Source organism: Felis catus, chromosome B2, assembly GCF_018350175.1.
Source record: "Felis catus isolate Fca126 chromosome B2, F.catus_Fca126_mat1.0, whole genome shotgun sequence".
Lineage (NCBI taxonomy): Eukaryota > Metazoa > Chordata > Mammalia > Carnivora > Felidae > Felis > Felis catus.
Window position 1 is genome coordinate 38,561,929 of NC_058372.1, and position 24,122 is coordinate 38,586,050.

Below are 24,122 nucleotides of genomic sequence, written 5' to 3' on the forward strand. Positions count from 1 at the left end.
TCTGTCTCAAAATAACTAGACTTAAGAAAATGTTTTTGATTCGTTTTAATTAACTAGGATTAAAAATGGAATTCCTGAGTCACACCAGCCACACTTCAAATGCTCAATGGTCATATGTGACTAGTGGCTACCTCGCTGGGCAGCAAGGACAGAGACATTTCCATCACTGGAGGAAATTCTACTGGACAGGATGACAGAGGGAAGGCAGATAGCTAATAGCTGATACTTGCACGTGGCTGATGTCCATCTACAGTTCCACCTGTGTGCCTGCGTCAGGCACTATTCTAAGACTTCTACGTATGTTAAGTCGCTTAGATCAACCCTAGATGGCAGACATTCATACCAGAGGTCAGCAAACATTTCCTATAGAAAACCAGATAGGAAATATTTTAAGTTTTTTTCTTAAGTTTACTTATTTATTTATTTTGAGAGAGAGAGAGAGAGAGAGAGAGAGAGCAAACATGAGTGGAGGAGGGACACAGAGAGAGGAAGAGAGAGAATCCCAACAGGCTCCATGCTGTCAGTGCAGAGCCCAATGTGGGGTTTGATCTCATGAAGTGTGAGATCATGACCTGAGCAGAAATCAAGAGTTGGACGCTTAACCAACTGAGCCACCCAGGAACCCCTAAACTGTTTCTTTAAAAGGACATTTGCATTTTTTTCATAATTTTTGAAGTTTATTTATTTGAGAGAGATAGAGAGAGCATGAGCAAGGGAGGGGCAGAGTGAGAGGGAGACAGAGATTCCCAAGCAGGCTCTGCAGGGTCAGCACAGAGCCTGACGTGGGGCTTGAACTCATGAAACTGTGAGATCATGACCTGAGCCGAAATCAAGGGTTGGACGCTTAACCGACTGAGCCACCCAGGCGCCCCAATATTTTAAGCTTTAATAGTTTAGGCTTTGCAGGCCATACACTCTGTCACAACTGCTCAACTCTTCCATAGCAGTAAGGAAGTCGTGGACAATACGTAAGTCACTGGGCAAAACTATGTTCCATAAAACTCTGCTTGTGAACAGTGAAACTTTTTATTTCATGTAATTTTCACAGGTCGCAAAATATCCCTCTTTTGATTTTTTTTTCCCAACCATTTAAAAACATAAAGCCAATCTTCACTTGCTCGTTGATCAAAACCAGGCAGTGGGTCGGATTTGGCTCATGCAACTGATTTCTATCACCTCCATTTCACAGATGTGGGAACTGAGGCACAGGGAGACCATAGGCTGTCAGAGGTCTCACAGCTAGAAATGGCAGAGCTGAGATTTGTGCCCAGGTAGTCAGGCTCCAGAACCTTGGCTTAATCTCTTGACACGTCAGTAAACTATGTAATTTCAAGTAGTGATAAATAAATAAGCTCTGCAGGGTGGAGGTCATCGGGAGCTGAGGAACAAGGAAGACTTTACTGAGAAGATGTCTTTTGACCTGGGGCAGGAATGATGAGAAGAATCCAGCCATGGGACCAGCCAGGAGACGAATATTCCAGGAACGGAGCAGACAGCAAGTGGGTTTCAAAGCAGACGTCGAAGGATGTTGGGAGACTCAGTAAGATGTGGATACAGGTGACTAACCAGTGGGATGCAGACACATGGAGGTCAATGATGACCTTGAAAAAAGCAGCTTCTGCAGGACTAGAAGTTTCTAAGGCATTACCTCATGGTTACCCCAAGAGCAGTGCAGGGCAGGGGTAGAAGAGGAGGAATGGTGGAGCCCCAGGGGTGACTGAGAGTGGCAAGAATGAGGTACACAGTCCGACCGTGTGATGTTTTGACCCCTGAAGGGGAAGGCTCCCTGGAGGAGTGGCGTCCAAGAGCTCTTGATCTCAGTCTCCAGAGTTGCCTGAGATGCTACCAGCCTTCCTTCCATCTCTCCCTCCACACCCACCCTCTGCCTGAGGCCAAAGCTGGCATGGCCGGGCTGCCCATGGCTGCTGATACATGAGCCCTCTGCAGTCTGGCAGATACTGTTCCAGAAAGAACCCTGTCTGTCTGCCCTCCCCCACACACCTCCACCCTCACCAGTGCTGCCTCCAGGAGAACTCTCTCACCTTGCTGTGGATGGGGTAGGGTTGTACCTTTGTCTGGCTGACTGGCTGTCCCTGTTGCAGGCTGTGTTCCTGCCTGTGTGTAGCCATCCGGCAGTGGGGCACAGTCCCTGGCCAGAGGCCAGGTCACGGTGGAGCACGTGAGAGGCTTTGGGTCACCCTGACCACCAGGACAAGGGGTCAAGGACCACCTCCTTCATTCCCAGGGAGGAGCGATTGATCAGGTCATAAGATCAAGGGCAGGGATTGCTTGTTAAACCATCTTGAAGAGTCACACAGTAAATAATCTAGGTCTTGCGAGCCATGTGACCTCTGTCTCAATCAATTAACTCTGCTGTTGCGGCTTCAAAGCAGCCCCAGACATGACATAACACTTTATCTGCCATGGCAGGCAGTGGGCTGCAGGCTGCTGACAGCCAAGGACCTGGGCCAGGAGGAATCTCAGGCTCCGGCAGAGAGAAATGGTATCTGCGGCACCTGTGTAGCTCAGTCGGTTAGGTGTCCAACTTCGGCTCAGGTCATGATCTCGCGGTTCGTGAGTTTGAGTCCCGCGTCAGGCTCTGTGCTGACAGCTCGGAGCCTGGAGCCTGCTTCGGATTCTGTGTCTCCCTCTCTTTCTGCCCCTCCCCTGCTCATGCTCTGTCTCTGTCTCTCAAAAATAAATATATGTTAAAAAAAAATTTTTTTTAAAGGCAATAGGTCCAAATACATGAATGTGGAAAGAAACACATTGCTATGTAAAGAAAGGTCATAGCAGTATTTTTATAGTGTAATCTCTTTTATATTTTTATAATAGCAAGTGTGTGTGTGTGTGTGTGTGTGAAAAGGACACAACTGTGTGTGTGTGTGTGTGTGTGTGTGTGTGTGTGTGTGTGAAGGACACAACTTGACACATAAGGGCGGTCAGCTACGGAGGGAGGTGACTTCTGGGGCCCGAAAAGAGTTTCATGTTTATTTCACATACAATCTGAACGTACTCCCATGTTACTTGTATACAAGTATGAGTGAGTCCCCCCCGTGGCAGCTGGCTCCAGTTCCAATGCTGCCACTTTCTAGTTGTATGTTCTTGGGTGTGTTCCGTCTCGAAGCTCAGTGTCTCCATCAACAGAAGGGGGACCCTGGTCAGCACCCCCGGCTCCTACAGCTGGCCTGCAGAGTGGGTGAAAGAACATACAGAGCGTGGAGCCTGGGAAGAGCACTCGTGGACACTCTGCGGCTCAGCAGGTACTGTGCTTCCAGGCCCCAGGACAGCTTGGGGGACAGCAGGTGGGGACTGGGTGGCCCACTTCCAGCCATACAGGTTCCCCGGAGTCCACGGGACACTGTTGTCCCTGCCCAAACAGAGCTCAGAACCCAGAATTAGGCTTGACCCAACCTCTATGCAGCCAGACACATCCTCAGTGTTTGGCTCCTCATTTCAAAAGAAAGTGGCCCAAAGAACCACGTCCCTGGGATACGTAGCCTTATCCCCCGATCCGAACTTGGAACAGAGGCCGTGGCCATTTGGTAGACAAGTGAGTCAGAGAATACACATACACACCTAGACCTTACCGGTAATTATTTACATAGTATTGCCAGACCACCTTCTGAAGGCCTGTTTTAAGAAGCTCATTTGCAATTGGCACATCGAGGGTTGATATGAAACTAAATGCTGCCTGGAAGAAACAGCTGTGGGTGTGCACATTCTCCAGTTTACTCGTAGGGTACTCTTCATCTAATGCTACCCAACGTGGAACTGAATTTTACAGTTCCAAAGACTGTATTGCTTTAAAAAAAAAAAAGTATATAGGGGCACCTGGGTGGCTCAGTCAGTTGCGCCTCTGACTCTTGGTTTCGGCTCAGGTCATGATCTCACGGTTCATGGGTTCGAGCCCTGTGTCAGGCTCTGTGCTGAGTGTGTGGAGCCTGCTTGGGATTCTCTCTCTCTCTGTCTCTCTCTCTCTGTCTCTCTCTCTCTGCTCCTCTCCTGCTCATGTGCACACTCTCTCTCAAAATAAAAAAATAAACACTAAAAAAGTATATATATTTGAAGTCTGGGAACATGAACACCAAACTTACGCCAGTAGTTACCTCTGGGGAATATGTTGTATGTGGAAGGATGGGGTAGGGTATACGCCGAGGGGGTAGTAAGGAGCAACATTTGTATTTTACTCCGAATTATGATGCAATGCTCAATTCTGTTATGATGAGAACGTTCTCAGATGTTTCTTGTGGAAAAAAAAAATTCATGAAATAAGAAAAAAAAAAAAAAGGCGGAAGGGGCCAAACAGGGTTGTTTGGTGGAATAAACAAGATCATAGATAGGAAGGTGTACCTCGTCCTCTGCAGACATAAATGTAATTATTATTCGTTGAGTCCTGATGAGGTGCCAGGTGCCATTTAGACATATTGTCTTATTAAGTTGACCAAACGACCTTGCCAGCTAAGTATTATTTGCCCTTCTTCCAGAAGATGAGAACAGGTGGAGGTACACCTGAGTCCTCAGCCCGTGCATTTAAAGGTTAGTGAAATCACAGAGCAGTGCGAAATGGATTTCTCCTCCCAGAGGAAAGCAAAGAACCTCACTGGGGAGAATCTACCCTCCTTACCTGGGGATCCTCAGAGAGAGCCCTGCAGCATCTGTTCACGTTACTGGGGAGCAAAATGCCAGGTAAAGTGGAAATCCTGCAACTCTGCCTCCCTGGAATGAATCTGGGAAGGCAATCAATCCTCTCAGTGAGGGGGGATGGAAGTAGGTCCTGGCTGCCAAGGGGAGCAAGCCACCTTTCCAGTGGGAGCTTGGGGAAGACCCCAAACAGGGGGTCTTGGCGGTTCTGCCACCAAGGACTGTCCTGTAGCTACTGCCCAAGGGAAAACAGGGCTGGGGGCTCTGAATGGGTCCCCTTCACCCCAAATCGTGTCGGGCAACCAGCAAGCTCACAGCCGCCTCTCCCAATGCTCAGATGAATTTATAGGCGCAGCTAGCCAGGCATAAACCGCACACGCGTGGTTGTTACTCCCCGAAGCCTGACTGTACTGAACTCAGGACTCAGCTTTTATAGCCAATTCTCTCTCCACTTCCCGCTTCCTCACCTGCCTTCCCCCTCAGCCAAAGGCAGACGGATGTCTTAAACCTCCACAGACATCCCCCATCATGAGAAGAAGTCCTGGCTGGAACTGCTCTCTGGGTGGTGCCAGTCTCAGCCCTGGGACCCCTGGATCTTGTGCTGGGGGGCTGTGCGCCCCTCCCTCCCTCAGCCTCCCTGAAAGTTCTGTGGGGTTCTTGCTCGCTCTCCCTCCCCCAGTCCCAAGCCTCCCAGACACGGGGTGGCAGATGGCCAAAGGCCCCCACCACACCGTGGGGGGTGTTTACCACCTCCGATTATATGGGGTGCCTGTGGCTGCAGACAGCCAGAGATTATGCTCAACCTTGATAGGATTCTAGGGGCGGGAGCCTTGAATTCAAGGGTCTTCTGGATTCCTCAACAGACTCTAGGCCCCTGGACCGGGTTAGAGTCACTACCTCCACCTTGTGGCCAGTTCTGGAACTGCACCCCAGGAAGGCCTGTTCCTGAACCGGTCTTGCTTGGCTCAGCAGGTGAGGAGGACCCTGGGTCCTTAGAGATAGATGATCTCATTGAGGAGGAGGAGGAGGAGGAGGAGGAGGAGGAGGAGGAGGAAATGACTCAGAGAACCTGCAGTCACCTTCCTGTCTTCACTTTCTGCTCATATCACCTCTTCTGAGAGGCTCTCCCTGACCATCCTATTAGAAGTAACACCCACCCATCATCATTATCTACCCCTTTAATCGGCTTATTTATTTATTTATTTTTGCACTTATTCTCACCTAATGAATTACTAATTTTAAGAAAATGTGTTGACAGTGTAACCTCCACGAGGGCAGGGACTTTGGTTCACTGATGTTTCCTCTGTGGCTAAGAGTGCCGGGCAGGTGGTAGGTGCTCAATAAATATAGTTAATAAATGACTTCCTTACCTGCCCCTGTGCCCAGTGGTCTGCCAAGCCCTTGCCAAGGCCACACATCCCTCTCCTGCAGGCCCCGCTCTGCCCCTGGTGCTGGGAACAATCCCTGGGTTGGTCTAGGAGATTTAAGGACCCCTGGGCTCAGCCCCAGTCAGCCTGTGCTGGTCTCACCCTCTTTGGCCAAGGCCCTGCCTCATTTGTCACCTTTGGTATCCGCATCCTTCTGTATCATTTCCTGTACCTGTGTGCCTGTGTAAGTCACAGCAGCTTCAGCTCACTGCCGGCTGGCCCATCGTGGGCCAGGCCGTGGGGCGGGTGTTTTGTGTATACTGCGTCTAATCTTCAGAGCCACCTGCAAGGTGGGTGTTAATTGCCCTCGTTTTTCAGATGAGAAGACAGTTGGCAGAGATGAAGAGGTTTGCACGTGTGATTTGTGCCATCTCGGTGTTTCCTTTGCCCCCCCATGATGCTAATGGGTGAAACAAATAAAGAAAGTTCATGTGAAATCAGTTTAAAAGTGTTTCCACGTTGAGACATTTTAGAACGCAAGGTTCAACAAAGCAGGATTCTTCAGACGGGAACTTCTCGGAGCATTTAAAATACCCATGTTTTTTGCCCCCTGCGAGTGGGGAGGAGTGCATGGAGAGCACCGCGTTTCTAGGCTTACCTGACTTTGGAAGCCCCTTTCCAAGGAGCACCGTACAGGATGTGGCTTGGAAAACGATACCCGCAGCCCTCAAAGCATCCACTGTCCTGAGCACGAAAGTCTGGGGAGGGAAGAAAACAAGTGTCGGGCACCTCCAGGATGTATCTCTATCAAGGATGCCTCATTATCTCTATTTTCCAGATGGGGAAACTAAAGCTCAGAGAGGCAAAGCAAGTTTCCCTAGGCTGCCCCACAGATACTTGAAGCCAGTGGAGAGTGACTGTTCTCCACGACGACGAGCCGGTGGAAACCATTAGGAGGGTTCCTGGGACACCGGAAAGCAGAAAGGAGTGGGGTGGGGGTGCGCCTGCGCCCCGCCCCTGAGAGGCACCCCCAGCCCTGACAAGCAAGCGCCTGTGACCCTGCCTTGCACGCTCCCTCCGTCCACGTTCCTGGGAAGCTCTTGCAGTTTTAATTAAATGCTGCGTATGGCGGCTCATTAAGGAGAAAACAGTTGTTCTATTTCTAAGTAGCCTCAGGACTCCTTGCTATTTTTATTGCTCGAACAACATTGCAGAGCATTTTATAGTGTTTGAACTTGGTATTGCCTCTGAGCCCGGCAGGACCTCCAGGCCTGGGCTGAGAGACCATTGTCTCTGCTCCAAGGACACCTCCCTCATGCACCAAGAATCCGCCTTAGGCCCCACCTCCTCCCAGGCCTCTGGGACCCCCACCCCCCCAGGGGCATCCCTCTTGTTACCAGAAGTTCTCATTCCTGGAAGTTTGCCTCTCTTCGGAGCTCTGATACACACCATGTGGCAGCTCTGTTCCCTGTTTGGTTTCTGGTGCTTTTCTGTGAAAAGAGTCTATTACCAACATTAGCTTATCCTTACACAGCATTTGCTGAGGGCCAGACACTGTTCTAAGCTCTTACCTCTATTAACTGGCTGAATCCTCACAACAAACCTGTGAGGTATGTTCTATTGTTATCCCATTTAACAGATGGGGAAACCGAGGCCAAGAGGGGTCAGGCTCCTTGCCCGAGATCTTAAACTACTAACTGGTGAAGCCAGGATTCAAATGCAGGGAATCTGGCTCCAGAATCTGCTCTTGACCAGTCTGTTACACTATCTGCTGATAAAGTCCCTGGCTTGGCCCTGCTCTTATCAGCTGTCCCCCCCACTCAGGGGCCGAGGTCCTGCCACCAAATCCCAGTCGGGTGCTGACGCCTTGGTTGGCTGCCTGCCTAGGTCTCTAGCCATCACCTGACCCTGGATTGCCATCACCTGCTTTGACATTGCCATTTTCCGAAGATGGTGGAGCAGCATCTCTCATGCCATATGCTCTTCTAGAACCTTCCCCCTCCCCCTCCTCCTTGAACCAGGGCAGATCTTTGTGACTATCTCGACCAATGGAGTATAGCTAAAGTGACACCGTGTGGCTTCGGAGGCTAGGTAGTAAAAAAGTCATGCACTTCTGCCTTCTGTTTGGAGACTCGGCCACCATGCTGTGAGGAAGTCCAAACGGTGGGTAGAGAGACACATATGGAGCTGAGGTCCCAGCAGGCTCCTAGCTGACAGCCAGCACCAACTCCCCAGCCAGATGGGCCACTTGGAAAGTGATCCTCCCACCTCTAGTTGAGCAACCCAGCTAATGCGATGGGGAGCAGAGGCCAGCTGTCCCCACCAACCCCTGCCCAGATGGTGGCATCCTGAGCAAAATAAATGATCACTGTTGTCTTAAGCCCCTAAGTTTTGAGGTGGCTTGTTATACAGCAAACGGATAACCAAGACACCTGCTGTGACTGTCTTACAAAGCACAGTGTGACTCTGGGTGGTCCTTTGGATGCAACTTATTATAATACTGGCTTCTGTCTTGTAGACCAGACCCCCCCCACCCACCTGCTTCTCTGTCCCTGCAATTCCACAAAGTCCTTCCTACCAGAGAAAGTACAGTGGCCAATGCTTTTCTATCTGCCCATCTCACTGCGGGGAATGTGACGCTGCTGGGCTGACACCCGCCCCCGTCCTCCCGTTCAGCTGCCCCCTGTCCTTCCAGCAACTGGGATCTAGTCTCCTCATGCCCAGGTTCCTAGGCAGTGAGGTCAACTCAGTCAATTTTCTAGTTCACAAATTCTCACTCCAGCAATGCTATTTGCCTCTTTTATTGCGTTTTTAATTTCACTTATTTGCTTCGTTTATGGAAGCCCTATTTAGTTCTTTTGCAAACTGGTCAATTTTGGTAGTTCTTTGCTTCACCATACTTCCAGTGGCCCTTCAATCCTTGAAACACATCAGCCTTTTGTCCTGGGTGTCTGAAGATTATGATGCTCCTTATTTTTGGTGATTTGATTCCCAGTTGGTTGTTTCTGAGAATGCTTGCTCATGGTGGCTTGTTTCCTTGTGCGTTTGGTGATTTTAAACTGTGAACTCATGTTCTTTGCAATTTTATCTGTGAGAATGCTTTGAAATCTGTATTTAATGTGTGTCCTTCATAAAAGACTTGTGTTTGTTTCTGCAAGGCTCCTAAGGGGACCATTAATCCAGAATCACTGGCAAATTTCACATAGGTTTATTAGATTAAATATGACTCTTCAAGGACATGCCGCCATGGCCACATTTAGCTCTTTTCAGGTCCCCCAAGATCTCCTTTTCCTCTCTTTTTTTATATGTATATTTATTTTGAGAGAGGGCATGTGTGCACACATGAGTGGGGGAGGGACAGAGAGAGAGAGGGAGAGAGAGAATCCGAGGCAGGCTCCATGCTGTCAGCACAGAGCCTGATGTGGGGTTCCATTTCATGAACTGTGGGATCATGACATGAGCTGAAATCAAGAGTCAGATGCTCAACCAACTGAGCCACCCAGGCATACCTCCTTTTCCTCTCTTCTAACAGAAGTATTCTGGAAGAAAAATATGCCTCAAAACCCACTCCCATTCCAGTGCCTTAGGGCACTGGGTACCTGAGGAGGAGAAGAGGCTGCTAGAAATGGAGGAGTAAGAGTTAAAACAACCAAAGGAAACAAAAAGCACAGAATCCTATGATAAAGAACATTTTTCGTTTGCACCCATTGCAAGGAAAATATGTGACTAACAGCTAAAATTATTTTCCGCATGATTTAACAGCTCTCACTGCCATAGCAATAAGTTGATCATAATTGAGTTTATTTTTCCTTAAAGGACATGCCTCAGCCTGAAAACAATTGGTTAACTTTACATATACAATTTATATATGTACATACATAAATACTTTAGTTACTGTAGACCCTCAAAAGCAATTCTCAAAAAACTCTTGGCTTCAGCAGCACCTGGGGCTCAGTTGGTTAAGTGATAGACTCTTGGTTTTGGCTCAGGTCATGATATCATGGTTGCTGAGTTCAAGCCCTGCATTGGGTTCTGTGCTAGCAGTGTGGAGCCTGCTTGGGATTTTCTCTCTCCCTCCCCCTCTCTGCCCTTCCCCCCCCCCCCCACCCCTCTCTCTCTCTCAAAATAAATAAACTTAAAAAAAATCTTTTGGCTTCAAATACCTTAACTCAGATCTTTCAGTGGTTCACCATTCTTACCCATCTGACTTGTCTGCACATGTGTGATTTGACAGCCTCTGCATTATGGCTATGTATTAGTTATGCATTAGCCACAATTCATGCTACCTAACCAACTACCCCCAAACTCAGTGACTTTAAACCATGAACATCGAAATAGCTGGGCTCAGCTGTCTGGGTCTTTTGGCCTCAGCTGGATTTACTCACCTCTCAGGAGGTGGGATGGCTATTGGCTGAGATGGGCTGGACTTGGCTAGGAGGACCGGGCTGACTTGGTTCAGCCCCACATGTCTCTCATCCTCCATCAGTCTGGCCTGGGCATGTGCCCCATGTGAGGGTAGAGGTTTAAGAGGCACTACTTCCAGCCTCCTTCATGTCTCCCCACAAATATCTCATTGGACAAACTGAAAGTGAATCAAGGGATAGATCTTACTCCACCCAGGTCAGTACACACAACAAAGTTGTGCGGCAAAGGGTGTGAATACACGGAGATGTAACCAATTGCAGCTACATGATGTGATCTATCACAGCTCGTGTCAGGGCTTCCCTCTCATGGGGGGATGTCAGGTGGCTAGTCTAATGGGGCATTAGGGTCCTGCACTGGAACAGGGGTGGACAGGACTTTCCTCCCTCTTCCCTGAACTTTATTTGGTCTTTGGCTTCAGAGTTCAGGTGTCTCGCTCTCTCACTATGCACCTTCTCCTGGTGAGAACTGCTGGGAATATGATTTTAGAGTTTTCTGAGACCACCTAGGAACGCGGCAGTCAGGCAGGATCCATCTCCCTGGGGCCAACAGGTCCACTCCCCAAATCAGGCCAGGGCAGCTGCTCAGGACTTTGGGCATGTTGCTAAAAATAACATGCGGCTAGAGTTCAATCACTTAAAAACCGAACATCGTTTCTTTCCTGCATTAACTGAGGATACCTTAAATAGATGACCTGGAGAGAATCTATCAAATCTTCCGTTTGTCAATACCATGCCAAGGAAAGGAGCATAAATCAGCAATTATGAGAAATTGTGCAGGGATGGTACAAAGCTCAAGGTCGGGGGGCCCAGGCCATCCACTTGCCTTCTGTGCAGCCAGAGCCCACGCGGGGGCTGGCCACTCCAGGTGTGTGCTTAACGAGTGACCACTGGCCATGGCTTCAAAAGCAAAGAGCAGGTTTGTGATGGTTTGGTGCAAAGAGAAGGGCCAGGTGGATGGAGCTTGAGAAAGATTAGAGGTAGGCCCTCAAGGGCCTTTGGTTTGAACACTTCATGCAGAGTATATTTGTCAGAACTATCTTGGGAGCCAGAGACAGAAACCTAACTAAAGGCGGCTTCAAAAGAATGAGAGATTTATTGCCTCGTGTAACCAAATTACTCAGAAGGCTAGCAAAGCCACTGGCCTCAGGAATACCTGGAACCAAAGACATGGTTGTCAATAGCTCTGTTTCCTTCCCTCTCTTTCCTCTGCTTCCCACCTCAGTGTAAACTCTGATCTCCTTGACCTTTTTACTTTGTGTTGTAGGTAGAGGGTAGGGAGTTGTTGAGAAACTGATCAATGACCAACTCTGACAAGGAGTCTGTCTGGAAACTTTGTGACCAGAGAGGAGAGGGCTCTTTCTTCTGAGATCTTGTCTGAAACTCCTAGGGAAGGTTGTGATTGGCCAGGTCTGTGTCATGTGATCAACCCTTGGACTTGGAGGTGTGGGGGCAGGAATGGGATCCATGATTAGCAGTCCTCACCAGAACCATGTGGTTCACGGGAGCTTTCCAGAAGATGAGGATACTGTTTTGGGCAGAACAAACCATGCGTATCCACCATAGGGGGCAAGTCATTCTAGAACAAGGGACTAGTATAGGCTTTGAAGGCAGGGTCCCACCTACACATCTTACCTGGCTTATTGGTGAAGAATGCAGGTACTCTTTTCCTGAGGGGAGGCTGGACTGAGGCTAGTGAAACATGAGTGGTGGAGTAAAGGAGCCAGAAATGATTATTTTCTTCAGTGTGCTAAGAAAAGTGTGCTGTACCAGGTGCTTAACAGGTATTATCTCTTTGCAGTCTTACACTGACCACCTGAGGGATGTCTTCTTAGGCCTCATTTTACAGATGGAGAGTGCTGAGGCACAGAAAAGGCACGTGGACAACCCAAGGTCAAGCAGTGGTGATGTGGGCACTTGAAACAAATCTGTCTGACCTACCCCGCGTCCCCCCACTCATCTAATCATGCTGTGAAAGCCTCTCTAAACCCCAGCAATCCATGATAGGTATCTATCCTAGAGAAATCAGGGCTTGTGTCTATAAAACAACACCCATAAGAACGTTCCCATAAGAACATTCATCATGGCCCCAACTAGAAGCTAGCCAATATTTATCAATAATAGAACAGATACATACTTTGTGGCACATTCACACATGGCTACCATTCACACATACTACCCAGCACAGACAAGGAGCAAACTATGGTTACACAAAACAACATAGATGAATCTCATAGATATTCTGTTGGGTGAAAGAAGCCAGACACAAAAGGAAACATACTGTATGAGTCAATTTATATGAAGTTCAAGAATAGACAAAGGTAGTCTTGGTGACAGGGATCAGAACAGCAGTTACCACTGGGGTGGATTGGAGACTGGGAAGGGGCACCAGGACCCCTGGGCAGGAGCATGCCGGGGGGCTGTATGGTTACACAGGCATATCCACAGATAAGAACCCAATAAGCTGTACACTTAAGACCTGTGTACTTTATTGTATGTATGCCATATCTCAATTTAAAAAGAAATAATGGTTCACAGGTTTCAGTGACTGAAGTTCCAAGCCCTTCCAACCGGCATTGTTCTTCATTTTACTATTAATTAATTAATTATTTCAAACAAGAACCTGAGGATTCCCCATCTCATTGCAAAGTAGAAATGCATATTCATTTCTCAGTGTATCTCCCCGTAGATGTTTTAGTGAGACCTCACTTGAGGGACACTCTGGGGTTCCATCTCCTCCTCACTTCAGCCCCCATATTCCAGCAAAGCAAGCTCTGAAGGTCCAAAGAGCCCTCCTCCTTCCCTGGGCTCAACCATCAGGGTCAAGTTGGGGTTGGGGATGCCAGCTCTTGGTGCACCATTCTCCTGAGCCAGGTGGCTCTTTTGTGGGGCGAGAGCTCCCTGGCAGAGCTGATGAGGGGATGCCTGGGAGAGGCAGGATGTGGAGAGATCAGTCCTTCCACAGCTTCTCCTCAAGGGGGACCATCAATAGAAATGTTTTCATAGGAGCGCCTGGGTGGCTCAGTCAGTTGAGTGCCTGACTCTTGATTTCAGCTCAGGTCATGATCCCAGGGTTGTGGGTTTGAGCCCCGTATCAGGCTCCACGCTGAGTATGGAGCCAGACTAATGTTCTCAATCTCTCTCTCTCTCTCTCTCTCTCTCTCTCCCCCCACCCCTCTCATGCATGCTCTCTCTCTAATTTAAATAAATAAATAAATAAATAAATAAAACAAAAACCCCAAACATCTTCATAGAAGGTAGTGGAGCCAGACACAGGACCATGTCTAAAGTGGCCAGACACAGTGGGAAAGACGCTCTGTCTTGGGCTGCATCACAGGCAGGCTAATTCTTTACTAACCCCCTGGGTGAATTTGATCCTCCTCATTTCAACTTCCTCACCAGTAAAATGGACCCCAAATAACTACTCATAGCATTATCTTGAGTTAGATATCAAAAGGAGATGGGGCATCTGGGTAGCTCAGTTAGTTAGGCGTCTGACTCTGGATTTTGGCTCAGGTCATGATCTCATGGTTTGTGAGATTGAGCCCTACCTTGGGCTCTGCAATGTCAGTGCAGAGCCTGCTTGGGATTCTCTCTCTCCCTCGAAATAAATGAGTAAACTTTTAAAAAAAGAAATCAAAGGAGATTTTGCATAAGGTCTAATCTAGTTCATATACTATGTTTTGTGTGGACAAAAACAATGAACCTTTCTTCAAGACATTTTAGTGTTATAAACTAGAAATTTATCTTAATATACTGATTTTCTTAGAAAAAAATACATCCTATCTGTCATGAAATGGTCAGATTAAGCTTTCAAATCTACAAGGTCTCTAAAGCGACGGGTAACTGATAGGCTTGTGCAGTGTACAACCTGAACAACCATATTAATATCCTTGCTTGATATGAAGCACTATGAAAATATAGGAGGTTTGCCTTAGTTTTTCTGTCCAGGAGACTTAAATGAGCTCCCTTATTCTTGCATGGAATTGTTCTTGCTATAGGCTAAATTGTGTCCCCCCCCCCCCCCCACAACAAATTACTATGTTGAAGCCCTATTTAGAGATGAAGTCTTTGGGAGACAATTAAGTTTGGATGAGGCCATCATAATGGGCTTAGTGCCCTTAGGAGAAGAGGAGGAGACATCAGGGCTCTCTCTGCCATGTGAGGATATAGCAAGAAGGTGGCAGTCTGCAAGCCAGGAAGAAGGCTCTGTCACTAGGAACCAACAGTTCCTGATCTTGGACTTCCAGGCCCTGTAAGAAATAAATTCCTGTTGTTTAAGCTACCCCAGTCTATGGCATTTTTGTTACGGCAGCCTATGCTGAGTAAGACAGGTTTTGGTATGAAGTAGGATGTTACTACAACAAATACCTAAAAATGTGGAGGGGACTTTGGAGCTGGGTGATGGGAGATCCTTGAAGAGTTTTGAGACGCATTTCGGAAATATAGGTGATTCTGGTGATGCCTCAAACAGAAGTGAGGAGCATGTCCATGGAAACCGGAGCATTCCTTGTTAGGGAATGGCAAAGGACTTGGCTGAACTGTCCTCTCAGATCTTGTGGAAGGTAGAACTTTTGAGGGATGAAGCTGGATACTTAGCTGAGGTGATGTCTAAGCAGAACATTGAAAGAGTGGTAATTGTTCAGCAAAAAGGAACCAGAACTGGAAGACTGGGAAATTTCTCAGCCTATCCATATCGCAACAACTGAGACATCTTGTTCTGAACAGAACACTAATATGGCTGAATAGCCATCTGATGAAGAGATCACGAATGGACTCATGGGCTTACTAGCCATTTCAGCAGAAGGGAGGAGCAGAGATGGGATTACACCACAATGGCACAGACAGCTTGACCTAAAGGGGACAGGGAAGACAACATGAAGTGGAGGGAAGCTGTTGGACTTCTTAGATGCTCCTACAGGACCACATCATTGAGCTATTGATGTGAGCATGCACTATTCATCAAGAAGAGGGAAGTTGGACCTGGAGGCAATCCAGAGACTACCAGGGCCACTGTCTCATTTTCAATAGGCCAGACAGTCCCTGACCTGAGGCCTAGGGCCCAGGACTGCCCTGCAGACATGTGGGGCCGGGAACAACCTGTGGAAGATTGGGGGCAGGGCTGCCCAGAGGCTTGGGGACATGACTCCCTCTCAGCAGACCTGCAAAGGTGGGACCCCCATCCCAGCGGGTCCAGAAGGTAGAGCAATGAACCAAAGAGCATCATTCTCAAGATTTAAGATCTTGTGAAGTTTTCCTTGCTTGACTTGTTTGGGACCCATCACCCTTCCTTCTTTCCTGTTTCCCCATTTTGCAATGGGAGTGTGTCCCCTGGATTCACAGGTGAACAGATGGAGAGGGAATCATACCTGAGTCTCACCCGTGTCTGGTATAGATACTCAGATGAAACTTCGGATTTTAAAGTTTAAAGTTGATGCTGAAATTAATTAAGGTTCTTAGGGCTGTTGGGATGGAATGGATATATTTTGCATGTGAGAGGGACAGAAGTTTAGGGAGACAAGAGGTAGAATGCCATGGATTGAATAGTTGTGTCCCTTCCAAATTCATATGTTGAAGCCCTAAGGTGGTGGTATTTATAGGCGAGGCCTCAGGGAGGTGATGAGGTCATGAGGGTGGAGCCCCATGATGAGATTAGTGGCCTTATAAGAAGAGGAAGAGACAGCAGAGCCCTCTCTCTGCAGGATGAGGACACAGCCCAAGAAGACTGTGTATAAGACAGGAAGGAGGCTCTCCTTAGAACCCGGCCATGCTGGCATCCTGATCTCAGACTTCCAGCTTCCAGAACTGTTAAGAAATAAATTTCCACTATTTAAGCCACCAAATCTATGGCATTGTGTTAGTTAGCCCTAGCTAAGACAGTTCTCATTATTTGTTAAAGTGACTCTTCCTGAAGAGTATACTGATAACTGCTTAAGTTATTATCCCTCTCAGGCACATGTGAATTCTAGTCTAAACCCAAGTCCCCAAGAATGAAGTGTCCACACTGGCCCTCTGAGTAGTGTTACAGTCAGTGGGCAGATGTATTTGAGGAAGAGGGGGACCTGCCACTCCCTGAGACAGCTTCCCTTGCACACCATACCTCCCAGCAAACACTCTCTTTGCCCACATCTTAAAATGGTCTTGGCTCTGGGTCCTGAAAGCCTGCTCTCTGGGAAGGAGACTGATCCCACAGGAGGCAAGGATGCTAAAGTCCCTGAAGCAGGTTTCCATCTTTGCTGCCTCCCTCTGACTATAAAATTAGGCCTGCCTGTTACAAAGGAGCCATATGGCAGGTGGGAGGAGTGGAGAGTGGGCTCTGACCCCTCCAAGGACATCTGGAGTAGAGACAATAAGGAAAGTCATCTGATGGGTTTCCACATATTTCCTTCCCTTGTTGTTTCTGCTTTAGCATTGGGGTGGAAAAAGAGACATTCTGGGAATGCAAGCGGGTCCCACCAGAGGAAAAGCTAGCCCTTGTAGGGGCTGGGTCCCTGGGGAATCCATGCTCTCTGGAGCTCTGTGGGGCTTCCTGGCCAGGGATCAGCCAAGCCTCTTCAGTTCCCTGTTCATTTGGCATCTTCCATGTGTCCCACAGTGTGTGGGCTACAGGGAGACAAAGATGTACAGGAAAACACCCCCCACCACTGCTGGGGGCCCACAGCCTGCTGTGGAAGTTGGGCTCATAGATCATTCCCAAAGGATGTAAGGAGGCCTGTGGGAGACATGACAGAAACACAGGTGCTGAGGGAATGCAGAAGAGCTTGAGAAACTCCTTCTTGATGCTCAGGGAGGGCTCCCAACAGTATAGGTCAGAGTTCACAAGGCAAAGGATGGGGTGGGTACTGACAAGCGGCATGGGGCTGGGTTTGGCACCCAGGCAGGGCCAAGGACCTTGAGCTATTTGGAGTTTATCCACAGTGGGTGTTGGGAGTCATAAGAAGGTTTTTGGCAAAGGCAGGGGGTAACTTCCTCCATGAAGAATGGCATGCACTCACCTGAAACCTGGGCTACCCCAGGAAAGAGCAGCAAGGGTCTCAGCCCTTGGACCCTCCACCTTAGGGCCTGGCTTCCTTGGATGTGGCTGGTGACTGGGGACTTGCAAGTCAACTCTAACCCTGGACAGTGTTCTGTGTGGGTGTAGGCCCACATTTGCTATAGATTCTTAGATACCTTCAAGTAATTCTGGAAGATACCTTCAAGTCATTCTGGAAACCTTTAGTGCAGCCCCTCCAGTCATGACTTATGTACTGAGAGGTTAACCTCAGCTGGAGAAGAAGACTGGGAGCCCCAGGATGGGGAACAAAGCCTGCCCACCATAAGAGGAGGGTGAAGGGGAGGGATGCAGGAGGGCAGGACCAAGTGCATCTTCGGGCATGAGGTCAATGTCAAGAGGGTACAGCAGCTTGGTAAAGGCCAATGTTGGTCATCTAGGGACCAAGCAGGGGTATGGGCATGTCTCCAGAGTAATGGCCCTCAGTTCTCTGCTTATTTACCTTTGGAATTGATTTAGGCTTACTGTGTTGGTACCTGACCCAGTTTTGGTGCCTGTTGGCACTACCCCTTTGTGGGGAAGGGACAGTATCTCCCCTAAAGAGAGTGTTCTTATACTCCTTTTCAGTCTTATCCAGAAGTGTGGAGTCCTCAGACACCCAGAACTCTGAAGGTAGTTCCTAGATTACAGAGGGGAACATCGTTCTCTCCCTGGGCCTCATTTTCCTAGATCCCAGGCACAAAGGGGCTGTTTTCCAGGCAGGAGCTTTCAGCATGGGAACCAAGATGGCATCACCACAATGAGGCTGGTACAGGGTAGGGAGGAAAGGGGCCAGACCACCCCGAGGAGGAGTGTCCCTGTGAGCCAGATTGGCCATTTGCCTATAATCCTTTGCATTTTTTTTTTCTTATTGTATCCTTGAGCTTCCAGTAAAGCCTTGTTTGACTGTCCCAGCCTAGGAAAGGATGAAAGAAAATGTGGCCTGATTGGAAAACTGCCTTAAAGGAGCCATGGTGCTCCCAAGGTCAGCCAAGTGGTGGTGGTGGTAATGATGGGAAGAACTCAAGGGAGGGTGACTTGGGGGGCAAGAGGGGAGCCTTGGGCCTCACTGCCTTTCCTCCCCTGGTAATTTGCTCTCTTGCAGACCTGGGCCCGGGGCGGATCCAAGTTGGTTTAATGGGACATCAATGGTTCTTTTGTAATCTTAACTCATGGGACTCCAGAAACAGGTGAACCTCAAAAGAAGAAGCCATTAGTTCATACTGAGGGAGCAGCAGAGTTCCCCCACCTACCCACCAAACAGAACTGGGTCTTAGGTGGGGCAGGGGTGAAATGCAAGAGGCCGAAGGGCTTCATCCATGACTATACCAAGTCAGGGTCTTAGGCTGTGGAACAAGGCTTTCACGTTCCTCCCCCCACTCCTAAAAATGTCTACAGGAAAATATACACACACACACGAAGAAGCCCAGGCAACAGACTCTCTCAAGGGAACGTGATGCTGTCTTCTGTGCTCCATTCCCAAAAAACAGAGCTGCACAAAGGGACTTGGACTTCCCAACAGTCTTGCAAACAGATGAGCTTGACTTTAACTCCATTACCAGGGCTAATCTGTCCCAACTCCTGCCTGATTCACACAGGAAATGGGCTCATTCATTATGGATGGTGTGTGCACTTTGCTGCCTCCTCCAGAGGAATCCGTTAAGCCTTGTGCAGTGACACTTCCCTTAAGCAAAGGGAAGGGGCTAAGACATGTCTCCCAGGAAAAGGTCTGGCCTGAAGGAGAAATAGCTAAGGTGATTCCTCTCCACCAGTACCCCCACCCCCACCCAGTGGGCAGCTGCTCTGTGCCTTTCACTGCCCCGCTCACTGCCCCTGTGGGTGACCTTATGCCTGTGGCATCATCTTCCTGGACAGCTTGGAAGCCATTTTGTCCACAGCCCTCCTTGGTCACAGGCTGGAGAACAGGGAGTCTCAGGGAATGGCTCTGGAGGGATTAGTTCTAAGGCAGTGGCTCTCAGCCTTCAGGGCACAGCAGAATCTTCTCAAGGGCTTGTCAAAATTCAGACTGCTGTACCCTACTCCCAGAGCTTCTGACTCATAGGTCGAGGTGGGCCCCAGGATTTCATTTCTAACAAGCCTCCCTGTGATGTTGATGCTGATGCTGCTGGTCCAAAGACCACACTTTGAGAACTACTGGTCTGGCTCCTGGCACCAGAGCTACTCTGCAACCTTCCTCACAGGGAATGCTGGAAAAGTACATGCGCTTCTTCCTCTTAGATGCCTTTTTTCCAGTCACCACCTTCTGCTGTGCTTTATTTGCCTGTCTGTCTGCCCTCCAAGACTGTCTGTCCCTAGAGAACAGCACAAGTGTCTTCGGATACTTATGGATTCCCAAAAGAAGACTTAGCTGTGCTCAAACTGCTGGAGAGCAGTGGCTCTCTCTCCAGAAGGAAGGGCTGTTACTTTGTAATTCTAGAGACTGCTATCTTGTTTGGGTTTTCAGAAGGAGAATGACTCACGGATTATTGTGTGATTAAAAAATTACATCAACAGAATGAGAAGACAAGTCACAGACTGGGAGAAAATACTTGCAAGAGACACATCTGACAAAAGATTGTTATCTAAAATATACAAAGAACTCTTCAAGCTCAACAATCGGCAAATAACCCAATTTAAAAAATGGGCCAAAGACCTTACCAGACACCCTACCAAAGAAAATACAGATGGCAAGAGAGATGTGGAAAGATGCTGCACCTCATATGTCATCAGGGAAATGCAAGTTAAAGCAACGAGCTAGCACCACACAGCTATTAGAATAACCATGAGCCAGAGCACTGACAGCACCAAATGCTGATGTGGATGGGGAGCAACGGGAACTCTCATACATTGCTGGTGGGAATGCAAAACCGTAGTCTCTTTGGAAGACAGTTTAGCGGTTTCTGACAAAACTAAACACACTCTGACCATCCAGTCCAGCAATTGTTCTCATTGGTATTTACCCAACGGAGTTGAAAACTTATAAAAGTCTGCACATGGATGTTTACAGCAGCTTTATTCATATTCGGCAAAACACAGAAACAACCAAGACACCCTTCCATAGGGGGATGGATAAACAAACTGTGGCACATCCAGACAATGGAATGTTATGTAGTGCTAGAAAGAAATGGTGTGTCAAGCCATGAAAAGATAAGGGGTAAAAGATAAAAAGATAAAGATAAAAAGATAAAAAGATGAAGGGTTGCCAGGGATGAATAGGCAGAGCACAGAGGATTGTGTTAGTTAGGGCAGTGAAAATGGTCTCTATGATACCATCATGATGGATACGCGTCATTACACATTTGTACAAACCCAAGGAACGTACACAACACTGAGAGTGAACCCTAATGTAAACTATGGACTTTGGGAGATAATGATGTATCAATGTAAGTTCATCAGATGTAACAAATGTACCACTTGGTGAGTGATGTTCACAATGGGGAGGCTGTGCATGTGTGAGGGCAGTAGGTGTCTGGGAAATTTCTGTGCCTTCACTTTAATTTTGCCACAAACCTAAAACTGTTCTAAAAAATTAAGTTAAAAAAAAAAACCAATGGAAAAAAAGACTATTCCTTTGACTAAAGCACCCTCTTTAAAGATACTAACTCTGCTCTCCCACACCCCTACTGAATCCTCAAATGGGTTTAGCTAATAGCATTTCTGTGTGCCCAGTGCTGCTGGAAGAGCTTTACATATACAGATTTATTTAGGCCTCACAACAGCCACGTGATGTGGATCCTATTTATTATCCCTGTTCCCATACGGAGAAACTAAGGCAGAGGGAGGCTAATTATCATATTCAAGGTCATTGTCTAATTATCAGTGGGGCTGACATTCACCTCTGGCAGACTAATTCTGGGATTTGGGGTCTTGACCTCTAGGAAGGTTGTACCACCTGTTATGGACGCTTTGAAGATGGTCAAAAGATGGAGTCTTATTTATTTACTCACTTTGTTCTAAAGAAGATTTGAGGGAACTGCTACCTGATTTTCTTATCCAGAGCTTAAATTGCCTGAAAATGTTACGTTTAATTAAATTCGTGCTAGAAACACAATACAAAACATAAGCTTGAGCACATGGGCTTACCAAAAAAAAAAAAAAAAAAAAAAAGTGTCGTCAAAGTAGACGTGATCAATGGCTTCTGAGATTTTCTGTTCATATTGGTTTCTCACTGATTACTGGCAGGCACGCAGCAGCAGGTGCCAAAAGGAGAGGGAAAATTTATGGGGGAAAACTTTAAATACAGAACATTCTATTCATTACCCTGATTTCTTCTGTGCGTTGGGAAGAGAGCTGCATGATTCGATTTTAGTGGAGGAACCCCTTGGCACTGCTCTCAGAACCCCTGGATTCCTTATCAGTGGCGCCTGAAGCTTCTGGACTAGAGTGCGTTTCGAGACCATCGGAGGAGCTGAGCCCCCTCCCCCCTCCCCCCCCCCCCCATCCAGCCTTGCTGAGTCAGCATCTTTAGGGCCTTTCTAGTTTTTCAAAGAGGTACCACATTATTCCCAATGTGAAGCCAGGGTTGAGAGCCACCGGGAAGGTCCTTCCAAATTTCAAAGTTCTGATTCTTGGTCTGAAATCCCTCGGTTTTCTAACATTTTGTGATTGTATTCCTCTCCTGCAGCCCCACAGTCCTGGCCCTGCCTTTCCTGGGGATGGTGCTGGGTTGGCTTGGAATTTAATCACCTCCTTGGAAGCAGGGCCTAGCTCCCCAGGGGGCTGCTGGTTCACCACCCCCCCCCACACACACACAAGGCCAGTGGTTTTATTTATGATTTCTGATTTTATTTATTTCCCTGCCTCAAAGCTGTTCTTCTGCATACAGAGAACTCTGCTGCCTACCGCCTGCTGCCCGCACAGCCAGGACTGCTGTGAGCTGGGCCGCGATGGATGGCAGAGTTCGCCCATCGCATTGGCTGAGAAGCTGGTCCCCTTCCTGGGGGTGATTGATGTGACACAGCAAGGCCCTGCCTGCGCCCGAACGTCTCCCCATGAGCTTTCCCAGCACAAGGCTTTGGGATGGATGGGGCAACACAGGCCTTGACTGCAGGGGGCTCCTAGAAAGTTCTGCCCTAACTCGGAGGACTCGGCTCTGCCTATTTTCCCTTCTGCCTCAGGACCAGCTCAGCCAGGGTCTGTTTCTAATGCATGCTTGCCCCCTCCCTTTTATTGCCGGGGACCAATTTGGAGGACACAGCCCTTGGGAGGATGTCTGTATTGGAGGCCACAAAGAGGGGGTAGGGAGGGAACCATCATCTGTACCTCATCTCTATTTGTCATATTTTCTACCTCACTTGACAGCCATGCCATTCTGCCCGCTTCCCTCCCCCGCCCCCTACCAGGGTCCTGCCAAGTCCATGGTGTCTCAGTCTGTATCTAAATGGGAAAACAGAAATCAATTCAAGTACACAATGGAGGCAATGTATTGCAGGCCCTGGTTACACAGATGTTGGAGGAGCCAAGAGCCAAATGGAGCAGTGAAGTAATTCAGAAATTAGCAAACCTCCAGGAGCCACCGCCAGCCCCGGAGCTGGACAGAGAAAGGGAAGGGGGGCTACTGACAGAGCCTGGGGAGCTGGGGTCACCTGGGACAGCTGGGACCGTGATGGCCGCCAGAGGAGGAGCTGGGCCATAGCTGCTCCAGGCAGGGAGAGAGGGGCCATCCCCTGCTGCTTCTTTCCCGACCCTGCACTCCCCTCTGGGAGTCAGACATAGAGTCTGCGGAAGGCAGCCGGTAGCGATGAGATGCAGGGGAAAGGCAGGGCAGGGATTTGACAACAACAGGCCCAAGACCAACACAGTGGGATCCCCAGACCACCCTGTGCTGAGACCTCGAGGCCCCCTGACCAAGCCCACTGCCATTTCAGGGTGGAGCCAAGATCTCCGCCCACTGCCCCAAGGATGGGACCCTGTGGAGGGCCTCCCCCGGTAGGATATGTCGGGCTTCTGGCCCTGGCCCCCTTCTAGAAGAGCAAGAGCTCCTTTGACACTTGAAGGCAGGTGGCTGAAGAGAGACGGCTGATTGTGGCAATGGGGACTCACTGACCTTTTCTTCCCCAACTCCACCCTGCGGGTCGCTGTGGGAGACGCGCTCACCAATCCGTCTCCTCCACCTGAGCACGTGGCAAGGCGGAATCTCCCAGCATCCCCTGCGCGGCGGCCCGGGCCACGTGACCAGTCCCGGCCAATGGCGTGTGGGCAGGGGTGCGGTGGGTGTCTTGAAGTCCAAGACCCTTCAAAGCACGTGTGAGTTCCGCCACCTCTTCTTTCCCTGCCGCCGCCAACCTGGATGTTGACCCGTGTTGACATGATGCCGGAGGATAGAAGCAGCAGAATCTCTAGCGAGGACGGCTGCCCTGGGGAGTCAAAACCTACATTGGAATGCACGAATAAGAAAACAACGACAACAACAAAACTTTATTGTGTTAACGTACTGAGAGTTGGAGGTTTGTTTTGTTTGTTTGGTTGGTGTTTTTTATTTTGTTTACCGCAGCATACCTGGCGTTACAGAAATGGAGTTCTTTTTTTTTTTAATTTCTTTTTTCAACGTTTTTATTTATTTTTGGGACAGAGAGAGACAGAGCATGAATGGGGGAGGGGCAGAGAGAGAGGGAGACACAGAATCGGAAACAGGCTCCAGGCTCTGAGCCATCAGCCCAG

At 48.6% G+C, this 24,122-nt stretch overlaps 1 long non-coding RNA gene across 3 annotated transcripts; it reads right to left on the bottom strand.

The window, feature by feature from the left end:
- Positions 1 to 2,977: 2,977 nt before the first annotated feature.
- Positions 2,978 to 23,618, bottom strand: LOC102899998. 3 transcript variants are annotated; one of them, XR_006597737.1, is made up of 5 exons: positions 23,509 to 23,565; positions 12,612 to 12,674; positions 7,409 to 7,514; positions 6,670 to 6,769; positions 2,978 to 3,188 (listed from the first exon to the last, which is right to left on the bottom strand). It is a non-coding gene; the product is annotated as an uncharacterized LOC102899998 (long non-coding RNA). The 3 variants fall into 3 exon arrangements; XR_440292.4 differs by lacking the exon at positions 12,612 to 12,674 and having other exon boundaries at positions 23,509 to 23,618; XR_002157059.3 differs by lacking the exon at positions 12,612 to 12,674 and having other exon boundaries at positions 7,409 to 7,501; positions 23,509 to 23,616.
- Positions 23,619 to 24,122: the final 504 nt, after the last annotated feature.